The 18,372-nt window shown below is 48.4% G+C and overlaps 1 protein-coding gene across 1 annotated transcript in view; it reads right to left on the bottom strand.

Annotated features, from left to right (window-relative positions):
* Abat (4-aminobutyrate aminotransferase) overlaps positions 1-15,527 on the bottom strand; it is a 107,568-nt gene extending 92,041 nt beyond the window's left edge. The window contains exon 1 of the mRNA XM_021184642.3: positions 15,406-15,527. The gene's annotated coding sequence lies outside the window, so the exon portion shown is untranslated. The remainder of the gene's footprint in view (positions 1-15,405) is intronic.
* Positions 15,528-18,372: the final 2,845 nt, after the last annotated feature.

The raw sequence follows: 18,372 nt of genomic DNA, 5'->3' as shown, positions 1-18,372 counted from the left end.
GTCAGACAGATTCCATGTCTCCAAGCACCAGGACCCCGGGGCTCCATACCGGAATGGAGTTAACAGGATGTGGCAGCCTGCTGGGTTTTTATTTTTTCTGCATTTCTTTCCTTGTTCAGGAACTCTTGGCTTAACCTAGCTCAGAACAGAAACCAGAACTTACCTCAGGGATGTCTCCACTTTGCAAATGTGCCTGTCACAGCCATACTATTACTGGACCTTGGGTGCAAGCCCTTCCCACTCCTAATCAAGTGATTGTAACAGCTGATGGCTTTGAATCAAACCCTTGCAGGACTGGATAAAAACCTCAGTCTGGTTTTTACTGACAAGCCTGATAGCCCGAGTTTGAACTAAAAACATCTGGCCCCCACAAGTTGTTCTCTAACCTCCATATATATGTGTGTGTCCTGGAATGAATACACACACACACACACACACACAGAGAGAGAGAGAGAGAGAGAAAGAGAGAGAAGACGGTGACAGAGAACCAGGCATGGTGAAGTCGAATGCTTGGAGCCCCAGCACTTGGGAAGTAGAACAAAAGCATCAAGAGTTTAAGGATAGCCCATGCTACACAGACTCTTTCTCTAAGAAAGAAAAGGATAGCCCAGGCTACACAGACTCTGTCTCTAAGAGAAGGAAGCAAATAAGCAAACATCAGAGATCTGTGACCCGTCACCTATAGCTGAAGCTCATAATTAAGCAGACCAGTTTAATTAAAAGAAATAATGGGTACTAAAAATAGCAGTTGCATTTACTTAGCATCACCAAACTTCGGAACTGCTCCTGTTTCTGAGGCCTTCCCGAAAATCCCCCCTTTAGCCCCCTCAAAACTCCTGCATCCATACAACTGTTGACCCATTTTACAAAGGAGGTGTGCAGAGGTTTGTCAACCTGACCGAGGTTTCTCTGCTGGGAAGCAGCTAAGCTGGGATTCGAACCTGTAAACTAGGTTTAGGTGGCGCTCGGCAAAGACAAACCCCCAGAGTGAGTGCTGAAGAGGATGGGGCTGCAGAAACAATGAGCTGCATTGCTTAAACTCTCAAAACCATGTGGTCCTCCATGCAGGGTCCTCCCTGTCCCACAGAGGCAGATTTTAGGATGTTTCATCCTTGACTCCTTGGCTCATAGCTCCGCTCACTCTGCATAGCCTCTCCTGCAGACTCGGGTGGTCCTGAGTCGGTGCTCCCGCTGATTTCACTTGCCTCCCAATGAGATTGATAACTGCTCAAAAATACTTGGAGGTGGGGGTGGGAGCTGAGAGAATAGTAGCTTGTTACAGTGTCTTGAGTTTGATTTCAGCACCACACAAGAAAGGAAGAAAGAGAGAGAGAGAGAAGAAAAAATCATCAAAAGAATAAATTCAAAACCAAAAAACCTAGATGTACACAGTGGATCTGTGTAAATGGGAGGAAATCCCACTGAAGGGCGGTTGTGTCCATATCCATTTCCGAGTCCATCTAGTGTGTTATCTATGGGTTAGTAAGATGGGTGTCATGGGGAAACAGTTGATGAAGGCACATGGGGTCTCTGTGTATCTCTTACCCTTTCACGGCCATCTCAGTGTAAAATGCTTATTTATAAGAAGGCAAGGACCTAAGGACATTTGGTGAAGGGCATCTGGGGTCTTTGTACCTCTTACACTTTGATGGTCATTTTCGTGTAAAAAGTTTATAAGAAGGTTAAATACCAGGCTGGGCAGTGGTGGCACACACCTTTAATCCCAGCACTCAGGAGGCAGAGGCAGGCGGATTTCTGAGTTCAAGGCCAGCCTGGTCTACAGAGTGAGTTCCAGGACAGCCAGGGCTACACAGAGAAACCCTGTCTCGAAAAATGGAAAAAAAAAAAAAAAAAAAAAAAAAAAGGCAAGTACCTGAACGCAGTGACTCACGCCTCTGATCCTATCTGACACTAGGGAAGTGGGGGCAGCAGGAACAGCAATCCAAAGCCAGCCTTGCCTACGCAGCAAGTCTAAGGCCACTGTGTGCTACCCGAGACTCTGTCTCAAAACAAGAAAAGAGGAGAAGGCGGCAGGCAAGGTAAAAGAAAACAAGCCTGTCTGAGCAAATCAGGACACCGAACATCCCAGAAGCACTAAAAAACAATACCTCATACTCATCCGGCTACCAGTGATCCGTGGCTCTGATGCTGAGCCTAGAACGATGCTAGAGACATAGAAAGGGCTCAGATGTGTTGAATCTTAACCTATGAGATGTGTGGTCTCCTGCTAGGGACAGGGAGATGAACTAAGGTTACTAAGTGTCAACCTCCCTTAAAGGGGACAGGGGAAATTCCTTCCCCAAAGAGCAACCAGTGGTGATGCTTCTCTGAACTGCTGTGCTTATTGTGTCCCCCAGTCCACCCAATGCCTCATCCGTGGTAGCCAAACACTACTACAGCCTTGCCCTTGGTACAACTTGAATGAAATAGTTGGGAATTTCAGGTGTCTATAGCTCGGGCTTCATTTTCTTCTTTTCTATGTGCCTCACTTCCCTTGCTTGTGAAATACCGACCAGCACCCTGGGTGTTGCTGTAGGGTTCAATGATTAATAGCTGTAACATCTCAACACTCCTTTCAACAACCCGACACTCCTTTCAGGTCCTGGGTGTGGCCCCCAGAGCCGGCAGATAAGTGACAAGTTCCCATGTGAGGGGCTTGTGCAACTGCTTCCTGCAGTTGTCCTTGCTCCCTAAGTTGGAGAAGAGAGGGACAGCTGCAGTTCCTATCTGACTATCTGTAGAGACTTGACTGTCAGCTCAGGGGAAAAGGGCTATGCGTCCATTGTATTCTTTCCCAAGTTAAAGATTAGCAGTCTTGATGAGCCCCAGGTGTAATCTATAATCATTTAGGATAAAGTATCTTTGGCCTAGTGCGAAATATCCTTTGGATCCTGAGCCCTTCTCTCTTTCCATTCATTGGAGGAAGTGTTCATTCACAGAGCAGGGAGCAAAACACCAACCAGAAAAGGAGAATATAAAAGGCAAGATATGTATGCTTACCTCTCCTCCCCCCACCCCTTCCCATACAAGTCTAAATAGTCACTGGGAACTGGGGTGAGGGGGACCATTTACCACAAATAGAAAAGTAGGATCCAAATAGGACACATGTGTGGGGAGCTGACCTGGATAACGACAGTGACCTTTTGTGCCATGGCAAGCAACAAGAATGCAAACTGTTGAGCCTACTCCATTCCAAGAAGCACTATCAGAACCCGGTGGCTGCTAAGAGTTTCCCGACTCCGTGGGGAAGATGTCCCTCTCATCAGCTAACCAATTCATCTCTGAATTGACAATAGTTGAAAGGTTTCAGAAATCAGCACGCAGGGGCCAAGCTTCCCTCCGAATGTTTATGTGAGGGTTTGTTTGAGATTGTCTCACTATATAGTTCTGCTGTTCTGTAGATCAGGCTGGCCTTGAACTCACAAAGATCTGCCTGCCTTTGCCTCCTGAGTGCTGATATTATAAAGGGGTGGGCCACCTAGCCTGGCTGTTCATTTGTTTTAAGTAGTGTCTTAGTCTGTGACCCAGACTGGTCTGCGACTAAAGGTGATCCTCCTGCCTCAGTCTCTGGAATGCAGGGCGCTCACTCCCTCTGGATAGGGTCTCACCCCTCTCAGGTTAACCTCAAACTTGCTAAATAGTTGTAGCTAAGGATGACCTTGAACTTCTTATCTCCCTGCCTCTAGTTCTTGGTGCCAGGGTGACAGGCATGCATGCACTACCATGTCTGGTTTGTGTGGTGCTAATGATGTGTGTGTGCTGTGTATATTTTCTACCGATGGAGCTGCACCCTCAGCACACCCCCCACCCCACTCCCTCCCACCCCATCTTATTATACAGCCCTGGCTGGATAGAACCATATACCATGCTGACTTCAAACTCACAATTCTCCTGCCTCCGCTTCTAGAATACTGAGATTACGGCCATTCATCATCCCACACAGCAGAATTTTTAATTACAGTTTTTAAAGTACTCGGTTTACTTGGGACTGCACACAGCATGGTGGCGAACGTGTGGCAGGCAGAGGGTAACCTGCAGGAGCCGGTTCTCCGCTCCCACAGGATAGGTCCTGGAGATCCCACTCCACCCTTTCATGTGCTGAGCCAGCTCACCAGCCCCATTTAAAAAAAAAATGTTTTGATTTTACTTTTCTATTTGTTGTGGTATGTGGGCCTCCTCACCCCAGTCCACAGCGACTAGAAACATTCTTGCTTGAACTTTCAGACGAGTCCCCTGAAACCAGGGAGCTGCAAGATTTCCCAGACACATCCATGTGGCCAGTAGACAGTGGATGCTGCTTGTACGAACAGCCCTCTCTGGGGCCTACTTTCTGAGTCTGTTTCCCATGTTTGAAATCTCAGTCCTGTCTTGCGGGATGCATAGTTCAGGCGTGCTCTTAGGATGTCTGCCCCTTTGTTTTTTGTGAGTTACTGCCAGGATAATGAAATTTGGTCTGGGTCCTTTGAAGATTTTCTTCTCTTTTTAACCTGACTACTAGCTCAGCTTGGACGTCTTCCTCAAGCTTGTCCCTAGGTCACAGTGTCCACGCTCTTGTGTGTGTCTGTTCTTTGAGCCTGGCTTGCAGGTCCCGGGAGGTGGTGCACACAGGGCCGGGGCAGGCTGCCAGGTGTACACTGTGCATTCAGGCAGTAATTTGCACAAACACTTCCCAGTATGTTCATTTCCAGCCTGTCCCCACAAAGGAGCTCAGACTGCAGAGCCAGCGGAGAGCTATTTACAGCAGTGGACAAGGAGAGGGGAGGCTGCCTTTGTTCCTGCTTGGGAACAGGCTTGCCTGTGTGGTGGAGCCTTGCTCTTTCGGCTGGCATTCCGCCAACCTTGCCCCCAAGGAGCTTTAAGGTCTTAAAAGCTCTCGGTGGGTGCGAGGCCAGGATTGGCTGGTTCCCGAATGGAACCTGGACTCAACCGTGGAAGAAGATAGGCTGCCACACGCTGCGAGGTTTCTTCAAGAGCTAATGAAATCACCTCACTACCTGGCTCAGAACCCCACTGTGGTCCCAGGGGATCTTTGAGTACAGCCCAAACTCACAGAGGGGTCACCTAGCTGGTGGCTGCTCTGTCCTGAACTCTCCTGCCTCCGTCCCCCCCTAGAGCCTCCCCATTCTGGAAACCCTGGTTTTACAGGGAGAAATCATTGGGAAACTGCCCCCTGCTACAGAAACCCCAGCCTTTGGGTTATCTGATTCCAGTCTTTTCCCAGCTTGTTTTCTTTTAAAATTCCTTGTAAGTTTCAGGAAACCGATAGATAAGCAAGTTCTGCCCCATCAGGACCATTTCTGCCTCCACTTGTGATCCACACCATCATTTCTCTCGGTGTGCTGTATTTGGCTTTTCCTTTGAACTTGCAACATCTGCTTGTTAAACCCAATGACAAGTATTTGGTTTTTTCCATTTCACAAGAGCCGTGATTTTTTCACCCTTCCCCCACAACTTATTTTTCTGTTGTATGCACATGCACATGGGAGAATGCATGTGTGACATATGTGGGGGTAGGACAAAGGTCAACTTTGAGTGGCATTACTTAGGAACACCCCGCCTTGTCTCTTATGGTCAGGCTACACTGAAGATTCAATGAGTACTAGGATCCTTCTGGCTCTACCTTCCCAGTGCAGGGTGACCACTGCACCGCCATGCCTGGCTTTTTATGCTGGAGATCAAACTCAGGTCCTCATGGTTTTGTGGCAAACACTTTACCTACTATGTGGTCTTCCAGTTCTTAAAGACTTTCTTCTCTCTCCCTCTCCCTCTCCCTCTCTGTTTCTTTTTCCTTCTGTACTGAAGAAAATGCTGGGCCTACCCAGGGCCTCTCATGTGAACATCAGTGCTTGTGTGTGCTGGGGTGTGTGGTGGTGGTCAGAGAACAACCTCAGGTGTCAGTCCCTGTGGTGGTGGTGGTGGTGTTTCACATGCTCACAAGGTTAGTTGGCTGGTTGGCTTCTGGGATTATCCTGATTTCATCTCCCATCTCCTCAAAGAAGCACTGGGATGCATCTGATTTTTATGTGGGTTATAGGGATTGGAACTCAGATCTTCATCTTGTATGACAAGTACTTTTATCCCCTGAGCCATCTCCTCAGTGCAAATAAAGAGGTTCTAAAGCTCAGTGGGCCCAGGTTTGAAGGACTTAGTGCAGCCAAAGGACTCTGTGCTGTCAGCATGCTCCTCTATGACGTCAGTATCTAATGAAGAGTCTGGCAGAAGGCAATGGGACTTCTGGGAATTGTCAGATTGGTAGGACAGGGATTGGTCAAGATTTGCAGAGGGCAAGGAAGCTGGTTTGAGAGTGGTCTATCAGCTGGCAATTCTATTAAGCTTTTTGTCTGTTTTACAAAGCTCTAGGGCATGCCCATGTTAAAAGTGTGAAGTAAATGAATGTAGCAAATTCCAGTAGGAAAAGTGCAACCTCAGTACAGCCTCAGGAACATGTCCAAATATTACAAAGTACAGCCTGTCATCCGTCCATCCATCCATCCGTCCATCCATCCATCCGTTCACACATTCATCAATCTGTCCAACAAATAAAGCAGTTGAATCCATCCATCCATCTGCTCATCCGCTGATCCATGCATGCACGCATGCATCCATCTATCTACCCACCCACCTGTCCAACATCCAACAATATGCCTCAAGACAGAAATTATGGCTGTCTATGTTTGTTCAGCCTCTTTGTAGTTGTTTCTCCTCCCGGAGCAAGGACAGGGAGACTTACAGGACTCCAGGAAGCCGAGGAGACATACAAGCTTCTGTGAGCGTCACCCATGCTTCCGAGCTACTCACCCCATGTAGAGAATTCTGGGAAACATATTGGTTCACCAAGACTGACCTGGGCCAAAGCTTTCTTTGGTCTGTTGTTGGGTATTCCAATAACATGTCTCCAAGGACCAGTCACACAGCACCTCTAAACAGGGGATTCTCAACCTGGAACAGAACACTCACTCAGTGATGGAGAGGTTGTGGTTGTCACCACTTGTGTGGAGGTATGCTACCGACATCTCAGAGAGAAGCTTTAAAGCAGATGGCTGCCCCCTCCTATGAAGCCAGCCGCGTCGAGGCTGCAAACCTGCTTTACACAGTGATTTCCTTGTGGGCAGGAACTGTCCTGGAGTCACCTGTATTCCAAGGTCACAGACAGTTCCTGATTTATACAGGAACTGAGCAACAGTTTAAATGGACCAGGAAATAGTGACACAGATCGCAACTTCATGGGTCAGCAAAATAGCTCAGTGGGTAAAGGGGCTTGATGCTAAGCGTAGCAGCCTGAGTTCAATGCCAGAACACACATGGAGGAGAGAACCAATTCCCAAAAGTTGTCCTCTGACCTCATATGTGGCATGTACATACATGCACGCACACACCAATCAGCTAACCAACCAACCAACCAACCAACCAACTAACATAAATATAAAGAAAGTAATCACAACTTCAATTTAGAAAGGCAAACCCAGTAGAAAAGCAGGCAAAGGGGACATGAGGGGCATCAAGATAACTCGGGTATAGGCTTTGCCATCAAGCCTGACGACCAGAGTTTGATGCCCAGAAGTCACCCGGAGGAAGTTGCTCTCTGACCTCCACAACCACACAATACATTTGTGACCCCTTAATAAATTAATGTGATAATTTTTTTTTGTTTTGTTTTGTTTTGAGACAGGGTTTCTCTGTATAGCTCTGGCTGTCCTGGAACTCACTTTGTAGACCAGGCTGGCCTCGAACTCAGAAATCTGCCTGCCTCTGCCTCTCGAGTGCTGGGATTAAAGGCTTGCACCACCACGCCCGGCTGTGATAATTTTTTTTAATTGAAACTTTAGTTTAATGAGATTACTCACAAAGTAGCTCAGGCTGGTTTGCAGCTCTCTCTGAGTCCAGACTGGGCTTGGGCTCAGATCCACCTGCCTCTGTTTCCCAGGTCTGGGATTAAACAGGTGCCCCACCACACTGAGTCCATAATTGTTTTTTAAGTAGAAAAAGGACTTGGAGAGACATTAAGGAGTCGCAAGCACGTGAGCAGCAGATACTCAACACCACAGCGAGAGCCAGCGGTTACCAAAATATAGGTCAAAACAACAATGTAGCAACATGGCACTGAGCAGGCTAAGTTAACAGAGAAGAAGACAGGAATTTACTGAGGACTTGTGGACACTGGAGCCCTCACGCACTGCAGGTGGGAATGTAAATAGTGTTGCCCAAGCTCCTCAGGTTGACAGGGTGTCAGCCCGAGTGTCAGTTGGCTCCTGGGTATATACTGAAAGTGGGCTTTTCTTTCTCTTTGTCCTGCATGTCCAGTGTGTATGTTTAGTGTGATGTGCTGGTGGTGGTGGTGGCCAGTGAGTCTGCCTGGCTTTTATAAAGGCTCTGCAGATCCAAATTCCACTCCTCATTCTTGCAGGCAAAGCACTTTCCCTGCTAAGCCACCTCCCCAGCAGATACCTGCCCTCCTTTTAAAGACAGGGTCTGCACATACCTTAGGTGGGCTTCAAGCTCATTTGTAGCTGTGGATGACTGTAAAGCCAGAGCTTCGTACACGCTAGGCAAGCACTGTACCAAATGAGCTGCACCTGCGGCTCAAAAGCAGGTCCTTAAGCCATGACCAGCACACACATGTTCACAGTAGGCAAGATTTCTATCACCTTCTCACACCTATTGGGTGGCTGATAAATGCCGGAGCAAGTCACGATCAACCTATATGACGGAATATTGTTCATTCCTAAAACAGGAAGCAGTACTGCTGCATGCACAGACATGGAGAAGCTAAACACTACAGGTCACATGGAATACGGGTCCACCAATAGGAAGTACTCAGGACAGACAAATCTGCAGAGACCGGGATCCAAGGCGTGAGGAGTGACCACTTTTTCTTCCTTAGAGGGTGATGAGGATAGCTTAGAGCTATGTTACAGCAGAGCAGCACTGTGGATACGCTTAATGTCACAGAACGTTCTCCTATAAGGTACTTTAAACACTCGGTTTAATGCATTGTCTGTTTTCTCACAATGACAATTCACAGAGTCCACTAGACTCTAGCCCTGGAGAGATGGCTCAGTAGATAAGAACACTTGCTGTTCTGGCAGAAGGCCTGGGTTTGGTTCTCGGCAGCCACATGTCTACTCAGAACTGTTCATCAAGGGTATCTGGTGCCTTCCTTTGACCTGCTCAGGGACAAGTCACACATCACACACACACAGACACACACACACACGCACACAAAACACACACACATACACACACAGAGACACACACACACACACACACACACACACATAACACACACACACACACATACACACACAGACACACACACACACAGAGGCAAAAACAGTCATACACATAAAATACAAATAATTTTCCTTTTCCTTAAATGCCTGACTGATTTTTATTTTATGTGCATTGGTGTCAGTGTGAGGATGTCAGCCCCCTGAAGCTGGAGTTACAGAGACCTGCCACCTGCCATGTGGCTACTGGAAATTGAAGCCAGGTTGTCTGGAAGAGCATGCAGTGCTCTTAACTGATGAGCCATCTATTCAGCCCCACAAATAATTTTTCTAAATGCAGAGATTCATGCAGTGATGTCTCTTACTGCTAGAAACCCGGCAGTGCATTTGGGAGGTGGGCACAAATAAGACTGGCACAAGCCCTGCTTGCTAGGGAATTAATGAAGGGGAGAAAACCAGGCAACAGTGAAGGAACTAAGGGAGACTAGGATGTGGGTGGAGGGAGAAATGGTTTTCTGGCTCAGGGTAGAGAAGGGTTAAAGGAAAATTTCCATAAAGGTGCCAGAGTCTACAACTGAGCACATGGAACCTGAGGCTGGAGGACTGTCATGAGTTTGAGAGCAGCCTGAGCTACATATCCAATGCAAGGCTGGCCTGGGCTACATAAGGCCTTGTCTCAAAATATTAAGGGCTGGGGGAAAGGAAGTGAGGGGAGGGGAAGTGAGGGGAGGGGAGGGGAAGGAAGAGGGGGAGGAAGGGGAGAAGATAAGAAGGAAAGGGAGATGGGAGGAGAGGAGAAAAAGGAAGAGAAAATAAGACAGCTTTTGAAGCGGCTTTTGAAGGACAATCTGCCCTTGGAGTTGGAATTACTGAGGGAATGTGTGATTGGAAGCCAGTCTTTAAGAGTTTAGTGTTTAGTGTTATAGAGAGGCTAGTCAGGCGTGGGAGGAGGCCCTGGAGCACGGTCCCCCAGAGTCCTCCCCTGACTTTCAGTTGAGAACCCTGTCAGACACAGTGGTGCATGAGGCTATCAATCCGCTCTGCTGAGCTCTCTTGCAGGCCCTGGGCCACCCAGCTATCACTTAGGAGGGTTTTGTGGTCTGTCTTTTGCCAGGGGACAAGTCTGAACCTCTGCCTTTGGCAACTTGAGGTATGGATCAGGTATGGATTAGGTATGGATCCACAAAGCATGGGCTTCGCTTTGTGCCAGCAGGAGCCACTGGCGGGGCTCCTCCTGAACACAAGCGAATGGGCTGCCCCCCCCCCCCAGGACTTCCTTTTAATCCTTTCAACTGTCATTTTTTTCTTCCTATAAGACTGATGAGCTGTGTGAAGTGCCGAGAAGGTGATTCATCTTCTTTAAAAATGTTAAATACATTTATCTGTGTGTGTGTGTGTGTGTGTGTGCGCGTCACAGTATCCTCATGGAAGCTGGAGGACAAGTTTTTAGGAGTTGTTTCTCTCCTTGGCTCTGTAGGCCCTGAGGATGGAACTCAGGTCGTTGGTGAGGAGTCTCTCCACCCACTCAGGCATCTCCCTGGCCCCTAACTTCCCATTTTCTTGTGTATTTATATTATGTTTTAAAAATGAGACCATCCTCTCTATATTGTCCCAGTGACTGTATTTCACTAAATCACTCATCTCTGAGACCTTTCCAGGCTCGGGGCCTAAATCTACCTTATTCTAAAAAGTCACTTCCTTCTTCCACTGGAGCATACAGGACGCTGCCCCTCCCACACTGGGATGACACGTGGGTGCTCCTTAGTAATCTGCACACAGGTGGAGACATCGCTGGAGCAGATCCCTGGCCGCTGGGTCTCCATGGAGTTTAAACTGTGTGAGAGCCTCATGTTTTCTGAGAAAGTCTCTCGAACAAGATGGTCTCTAAAATTGCATGCAGGGCTCAGCAAGCAGGTAAAGGCACTTGCTCCCAAGACTAAAGACCTGAATTCAATCCTGGGGCCCCACCAATTAGGGAAGAGTGGACCCTAAAAGAGTTGTTCTCTGACCTCAGCATGCACGTTGTGGCGTGTACAAACCCCCTCCCATGGAGAGAAACAGATGTAATCAATGTCCAGCACCTTCTCCCTGAGCAGCACTTAGGCCTCTGTGCGGAAAGGGGAGATGCTCTCTGACCAGACTTCTCATCTCTATGGTCTGCGAAATGGGAATCCTAATGGTGCCCTGCAAATGGCAGAGTTCTCCTGAAAGGACAGAGACTAAAGGGACACAGATGTTGGAGGCTTACCAACAGAGTGCTCCCCACCTTCCCATCAGGGAGAAACCACAGCAAGGAGCTGGGGCAACAGGGTGGGCTTAACTCAAACACCAGCCATGTCTGAAGCCACACTGGGCCAGCTGTCCCCAATGAGGAAGGAGAGGAGGAAGAATTTATCCTCTACCAGACATTGAGTCATCTGGAGAGTGTATGTGTGTGTGTGGATGGGTATGAGTGTGTGGTGTGTGTATGTGTGTGTGTATGTGTGATGTAAGGGTGTGTGTGTATGTGAAGTGTGTGTGTGTGTGTGCTGTGTGGTGGTGTGGGTATTGTGGTGTGTGTGTTTTATGTGTATGTGTGGTATGTGGTGTGGTGTGTATGTGTGGTATGTGTGTATATGTGTATATGTGTGTGTGTGTGTGCGTGTATGTGCGCATGCCCATGTGTATGTGTGTGTATGGTGTGTGTGCATGTGTGAGTTTATGTGTGGTATGTGTGGTGTGTGTGTGTATGTGTGGTATGTGTGTGTGTGTGTATGGTGTATGGTGTGTGTGTGTGTGTGTGGTGTGGAGTCCAGAGGTCATCAGTAGGTGTCTTACTGCTACTCACCTTATTCTCTGTAACAGGGTCTCTCACTGAACCTGGAGCTCATCTTTTTGGCAAGACTGGCTCAGTAGGGATCTATCTACCTGTCTCCTTTCCCCAGATGGCTAGCCTGGCTTAGGTGGGTGCCAGGGATCCAAACTCATGCTCACACATCAGACATCATAGCCATAGATCCATCCTGTCCTAACGGGAGAGATTTCCTAAGTGTGTAAAATGCAATGAAGATGATAAAACTCACAGCTGAGAATCACCCAACTCAAAGTGCCAGTGGGTTAAAAATAAGAAACCTCAGTGCAAGCTACCCATTACCCAATGCCCACCCCTGGCCTGATGCCCACCCCTGGCCTGATGCACACCCCTTACCCGATGCCCACCCCTGGCCTGATGCCCACCCCTGGCCTGATGCCCACCCCTGGCCTGATGCTCACCCCTTACCTGATGCCCACCCCTGGCCTGATGCCCACCCCTGGCCTGATGCTCACCCCTTACCTGATGCCCACCCCTGGCCTGATGCCCACCCCTGGCCTGATGCCCACCCCTGGCCTGATGCCCACCCCTGGCCTGATGCTCACCCCTTACCAATGCCCACCCCTTACCTGATGCCCACCCCTATGGATGCCCACCCTCCAGGCTAGAGAGAAGGAGCCGAGACTCAGACAAGTCAATGACTGTGCATGTTGCTCCAGGCAGAAGTAGTCAATAGATGGCTGGCCCTAGGTTCCAACTGGGTTTAAGGTCTGTTGCACACACTGCTCTGTTTCCTTGAAATGCTCACTTCTCCTATGGCCCGGGTTTGTCTGTTGCCTTTGTCCTGTGGACTGTCTGCAACAGAGGTTCTTGGGTGCATCCAGAGGCACTGCTGACACATTACCCATTCCAGCTGTCTCTTTTTTGAGAGGATGGTTCCCACACAGGGTTTCTTTGTGTAGCTCTGGCTATCCTGGAACTTGTTCTGTAGACCTGGCTGGCCTCACCTCACCTGAGATTGGTTGTGTGCCACCACTGCCTGGCTTGATTTGCCTTTGTAGTTGAAATGGTGAGCACCATTTGTACTTATTAGACTGCTATATACTTTGAGGACCAACTTATTTTACTCTGAGGATAAGTAACAGAGAGAGGAGGACTTCCCCAAAGGTCAGGGGATATAGCTCCGCTGGTAAAGTGCCCGCCTAGCATGGAGCAAGCCCTTTGCCCTGGCCTCAGCCCTGCATGGAAGCTGGCTGTGATGATGTGGTAAACTCACACAGTCCCAGCATTCAGGGGGTGAAGGCAGAAGGATCAGAAGTTCAAGGTCATCTTCCATTATGCAGGGAGATGGAGGCTAGCCTGTCCTATATGAGACTGCCTTTAAAAAGGAAAGAAAAGAACAGGAAGGAAAGGAAAAGAAAAGAGAAAAGGAAATCTTCCCAAGATCACACACCAAGAAGCAGATGGAAGCCACTACCCTACGTTTTCACCTTGAACTCAGCTCTTGACTCTCCCCTGACGTGTGACAGCTACACTCCAGCTGATAGCTGGACAGAGGAAGGGGCAGGGAGAGTTGGTCCCCCAGCTCTCCTATCTGTGAGGGTCTGGTCACTACTGCTTGGTGATCACTAAATGGTCCCAGAAAATCACCCGTGTGCCAGGAAAGGGCGCTGGATCTAAGCAGGGACAAGCCATTGCTGTAGAGAATGGGAGCCAGAGAGAATGAGCAGAGGCAGAAAGGAAAGGGTGCACCTTCCTCAGGCACCTCTTCCTGGAGCAAACCCAGTCACGCAGCCGAGGTCCTCACAGTAGCCTTGGCTCTAGCTTATTGTAACTGATAACACCCATTCTACTGGGTTGATATGGATTTTGGCAAGCTTTTCACTGCAGAAGTTGCAAAACAGAAACCCTTAAGCCCCCAGGAATGGATCCCACCAGAGTCTGTGGAGTGTCCACAGACCTACAAATTCTGCTCCTTCTGTGTTGCCTTTCTCAGTGTTGCTGCATCCTGTGATGAGTGGACATGGTGCCCAGATGTCCCCACTGTACATGTGAAGACTGGAGCTAGTGTTGGGGAGCCCCAGTGACCCTATAGGAGCTATGCTGGTTTTGTCAGTGACTGGCTGGGTGACCTTGAGCCATTCCTTTCTCTCTGAGCCAGTGCCTCAGTTGGTTCAAGTACCAAATGAATGGTCAGTCTTAATGTAGATGCTCTTTTACATCGTAGGATTGCAGACAGGGTTAATTGTCCCTCCCAGAGCTGTCCTATGGCCTCCAGGAAATATCTCTCTCCCCAACCCAGATCCAGAGAACAGGCCAAGATTCAATTCTTTCCGGTCTCCTGACCTGCCCCCACCAGACCTCCTCAAGCTAGTGTGAGGGAGGCACACAGATAAGCCAACAGTGTCCCTAGACCAGTGGACAAGCCCAGCAGCAGCCTTCTCTTGGCCTAATGCCCAGGGAATTCCATCAGGCAATATCCACGGGAGTTGATGGGGGCAGCCCCAAGAAACAAACAGGGGACCCTTGGAAGTGGGCCAACAGCTCTTCTCTATGTTGATAGCCCTTTGTCCAGGAGGAGAGAGACCTGCGTCTGTAGGATAACACTGAATAACAGACTTTTACATTTGTGTTGGAGGTGAGGGTAGAAGGGGGTGCCTGCTGGTCCTACAGTGCCAAGGCCATCTGTGCTCTTAGAGTTTGGAGGCTCCCGAAAGAAGCTCTAGGCCTGGGAAGGGGGGCCCTAAAAGCCTTGTTTAGGGGGTTATGGCTTCTCCTATAGGTGGGAAGAGTCTTCATAGGAATAGAAGAGAAGTCATTTGTCCCCAGAATCCAGCACCTAGTTTCTGGAATGGGCATGCAGGTGATTTGGCCTGGGATGGCCTTGTTGAAGGGAGGGTCTTACTCTCCAGGACTTTCACAGTCGGGGAGGGATAGGACCCTTCAGTCGAGCTGTGTCCTCAACATTCCAAGGAGACAAAAGAGAAAGAGAGAGAGAGAGAGAGAGAGAGAGAGAGAGAGAGAGAGAGAGAGAGAAGCAAGAGAATCTAACTTAGATTTTTAGGAAAGGAAGATGAGAAAGGGTCTAGATATTAGCGGAGGCAGGACTCCACTTTGGAGGTTGGGGGGGGGGGCATTCTATTCCAAGGACTAAACGAGGAGGGAGGGATTTCCCCCTCCAGCCAGTGGGCAGGACGGACGGCCCCATTTCTGAAGGTTACACGAAGCTGTTTTGCTTTCTGGGGCCTGGGAGGTGGGAGACCCTTTCCTTTCGGAGCAGGAGCCCGCGTCCTGGTTGGATGGAGGGCCCAGATTCTAGAGGAAGATGTCCTTCTCTGGCTTCCTTCAGAAGGGCGGGCCATGCGCGTCCAGACGCGTCGCACTTACCTCCAGGCCCGGGCTGCGATCTACAGGCTGCGATCCGCGGGTCCGACTTGAGCGATCACCTTCCGATGCTCCTGGCTGCGCCTGGCGTCTGCTCCGCTTCCCCCAGCGACTCACCAGGCTCCCAAGCTTCGCCGAGCCGCCCTGGCCAATCAGCACCACTGCCTCTAGCCCTTGCTTGCGCTTCAGCCAATGAGAGCACCCGCCATGGGCCACCGCCCCCGGGGGGAGGGGGAAGGCGGGGCGGGGGCAGAGTCCGACCTCCGTGGATAGGATGCGCCCGGGGGTCTCCGAGGAGGGCCGCGAGGGCCGGAGCAATGGACTGGGGAAGAGGCAGCCGAAGGATCCCCAGCAAATCAGATGGGGGCTAGGAGTCCTCTCCTTACAGGAGGGAGGGACTTTGTAGGCTAAGGCGAATCTTCAGTGTACTCCCACCCCACATCACTATTTTAAGATCCTGGGAATTGCTGATGAATGGAGCTGAACCCCAACCCCGACCTCTGTGCTTCGATCTGGTCTCTGGAACCTGAGAATCCGGGGCCCTGAAACAGAACTAAAGCACCTGTCGGCACTGGCCCTCCATGCCACCTTCTGGTGCATCAGTGGTGCACAGCAGGGCAATAAGAGTGCTAAACTGGGAGTCAGACCAGGGCTCAGGGCAGGTCTCTTTCCCAATCCTTCCTCCGTTTCCTTAATGGTAAAGGAAGGCAGAATCAGTTCTATCTCTTTTATGAGTAGAAACAAGATCTTAGATGTAATAGAGATGCGTTCAGAAAATTGAAGCTGCACTGGAAACCAGTTAAAACGAATATGTGAGTGACCAAGTCCCACACCTTTTCTTTCATTAAAAATAAAATTTATTTCAATCATGTGTCTTTCTGTCTATGTATATGTGTATGGATGCTGGAGGAGACTGTTGGAATCCTGGGATTGCCTAGAGCTGTGGATACTGGTGGTTGTGAGCTGGCAGAATGGGGTGTTGGGAATAGAACTCAGGGCCCCTGCAAGAGCAATGTGTGGCCCTAGTTGCTCAGCCATCTCCTCCCCTTTCTCCTTTTCTCTTTCTTATTTCACTTATTTATTTGTTTATTTGTTAGACAGGGTCTCTCTTCATAGCCCTGTCTATCCTGAAACCCGCAATATAGACCACTCCGGCCTCCAGGTCACAGAGATCTGGCTGCCTCTGCCTCCAGAGTGCTGAGGTTAAAGGCACCACCATGCCTGGCTCCTTTTTCATTTTTTATTTTTATTTATTTGTTTATTTTTAAAGGGAGGGAGGATTTATTTTAGTTTGATGGGATGCAGTGTGTGTTGCTCACTTGTTTGCTCATATTTAATGGTCTTATAACTTTCCAATGTTATTTGGACACAAGGTGTTATCACTCATTGATAAAATCAAAGATGCAAACATTTAACCACCTCTAGGATTTTCTCAGGCAACTGTGTCATGATCTGGCCAACTTTTACAGAGCCTGGAGGTCCCTGTTGAGTCCAGGAATCCAAGCAGCCTCATATATAGTTATTATGGATTGTAAACCTAGAAATAAAGGTATCAAGATAGGCCTGAAACAAACAAACAAATGAAATAACTCCAAGTAAGCAATCCACTGCGATCCCTAACTGAACCCCAAAGAGACAATGACTAGACTGAGCAGGTGAGAGCCTAGATCCTCGGTCCCTTGGGAACAAACAAAATGAGTAGCTATCCTGTCAGTTGCTTTGCCATGTTATCCCTGTCACCTGACCCAAGGAATTTTCCGGAGGCTGTGTTGTAAATCTAGCACTTTCTTCTTTAAAACCTAAGCCTGCTGATAATCCATTTATTGCTTGCCCAAAGAGAGCAAATGGACAATGAATACTTTGTAAAGAAAAGCAAGTTAAAGCAAAAGGATGGGAACGCCTGTTTTTCAGCCCTCAAGATGGCTCTGGCCTTATTGCTTTCTGTGGGCTTTCGAAGAACTGTGCAGTTTCGTGTACTGCTGCCTCAGTCTCATCTCAGCCATGCTTGAGAGAAATTGGAATTTCCACCTTAAAAAAAATTTACAGGTGTGGTGGCACACACTTTTAATCCCAGCACTGGGGAGGTAGAGGCAGAGTTGGAGACAGAATGTTCTGCATAGTGAGTTCCAGGTAACAGGACCTTGTCGATAGATCGATCGATCAATAGATAGATAGGTAGATAAATACAATCTTATAGTGCGTACCTATAATCTCAATATTCATGAAGTAGAAACAGAAAGATCAGGAGTTCAAGGTCATCCTTGACACAATCACAGCTCTCAGGAGCCTGAGGCAGGAGGATTGCCAAGAGTCTGAGGCTAGCCTGAGCTATTTATCAAATTCTAGGCCAGCATGGCTACAATGTGGGATTGAGACTCTGTCTCAAACATCACCCCTGTTGCTCACTAAAACCAGACAAACAAACAAAATGAGTAGCTATCATATTAGACAGAAGTGATACAAGAAGCTACCTAGACAGGAAGGACAGGTAAATCATCTCATTGGTAGGAATAGATACCTCTGCATATTGAAACTATGAATTATTCTAATTTGATTTTGTTTTTAATGTTGCTATTTATTATTCTTAGCCATATAACCCTTAAACTTCTGGCAATCTTTTTGTTGTTATTTTGGCAGGGTCTTTCTATTTAGCTCTGGCTGTTCTAGAATTCACTCTGTAGACCAAGTTGGTCTTGAACTCGAAGATCCGCTTGCATCTGCCTCTGAAATCCTAGATTTAAAGGCATGTGCCCCCATATCTGGCTAAATTTTGCTGATTCAACTTCTTGCATGCTGAGATTGTGAGCATGTGCTATAAAATTACACACACACACACACACACACACACAATATGCACATGCATACACACACACACGCATGCATACCTTCCTCTGATTAAAAAAAAATAGTTAAAATTAAATAAAAAAAAACACCAAAGCAAATATCTAAGTGTAGGTTGGCAATCTAGCT

The sequence above is a fragment of the Mus caroli genome, unplaced genomic scaffold, assembly GCF_978045245.1.
Source record: "Mus caroli unplaced genomic scaffold, Mus_caroli_1 scaffold_17, whole genome shotgun sequence".
In the NCBI taxonomy this organism is placed as follows: domain Eukaryota; kingdom Metazoa; phylum Chordata; class Mammalia; order Rodentia; family Muridae; genus Mus; species Mus caroli.
This window is presented reverse-complemented; position numbering and strand designations above follow the sequence as displayed.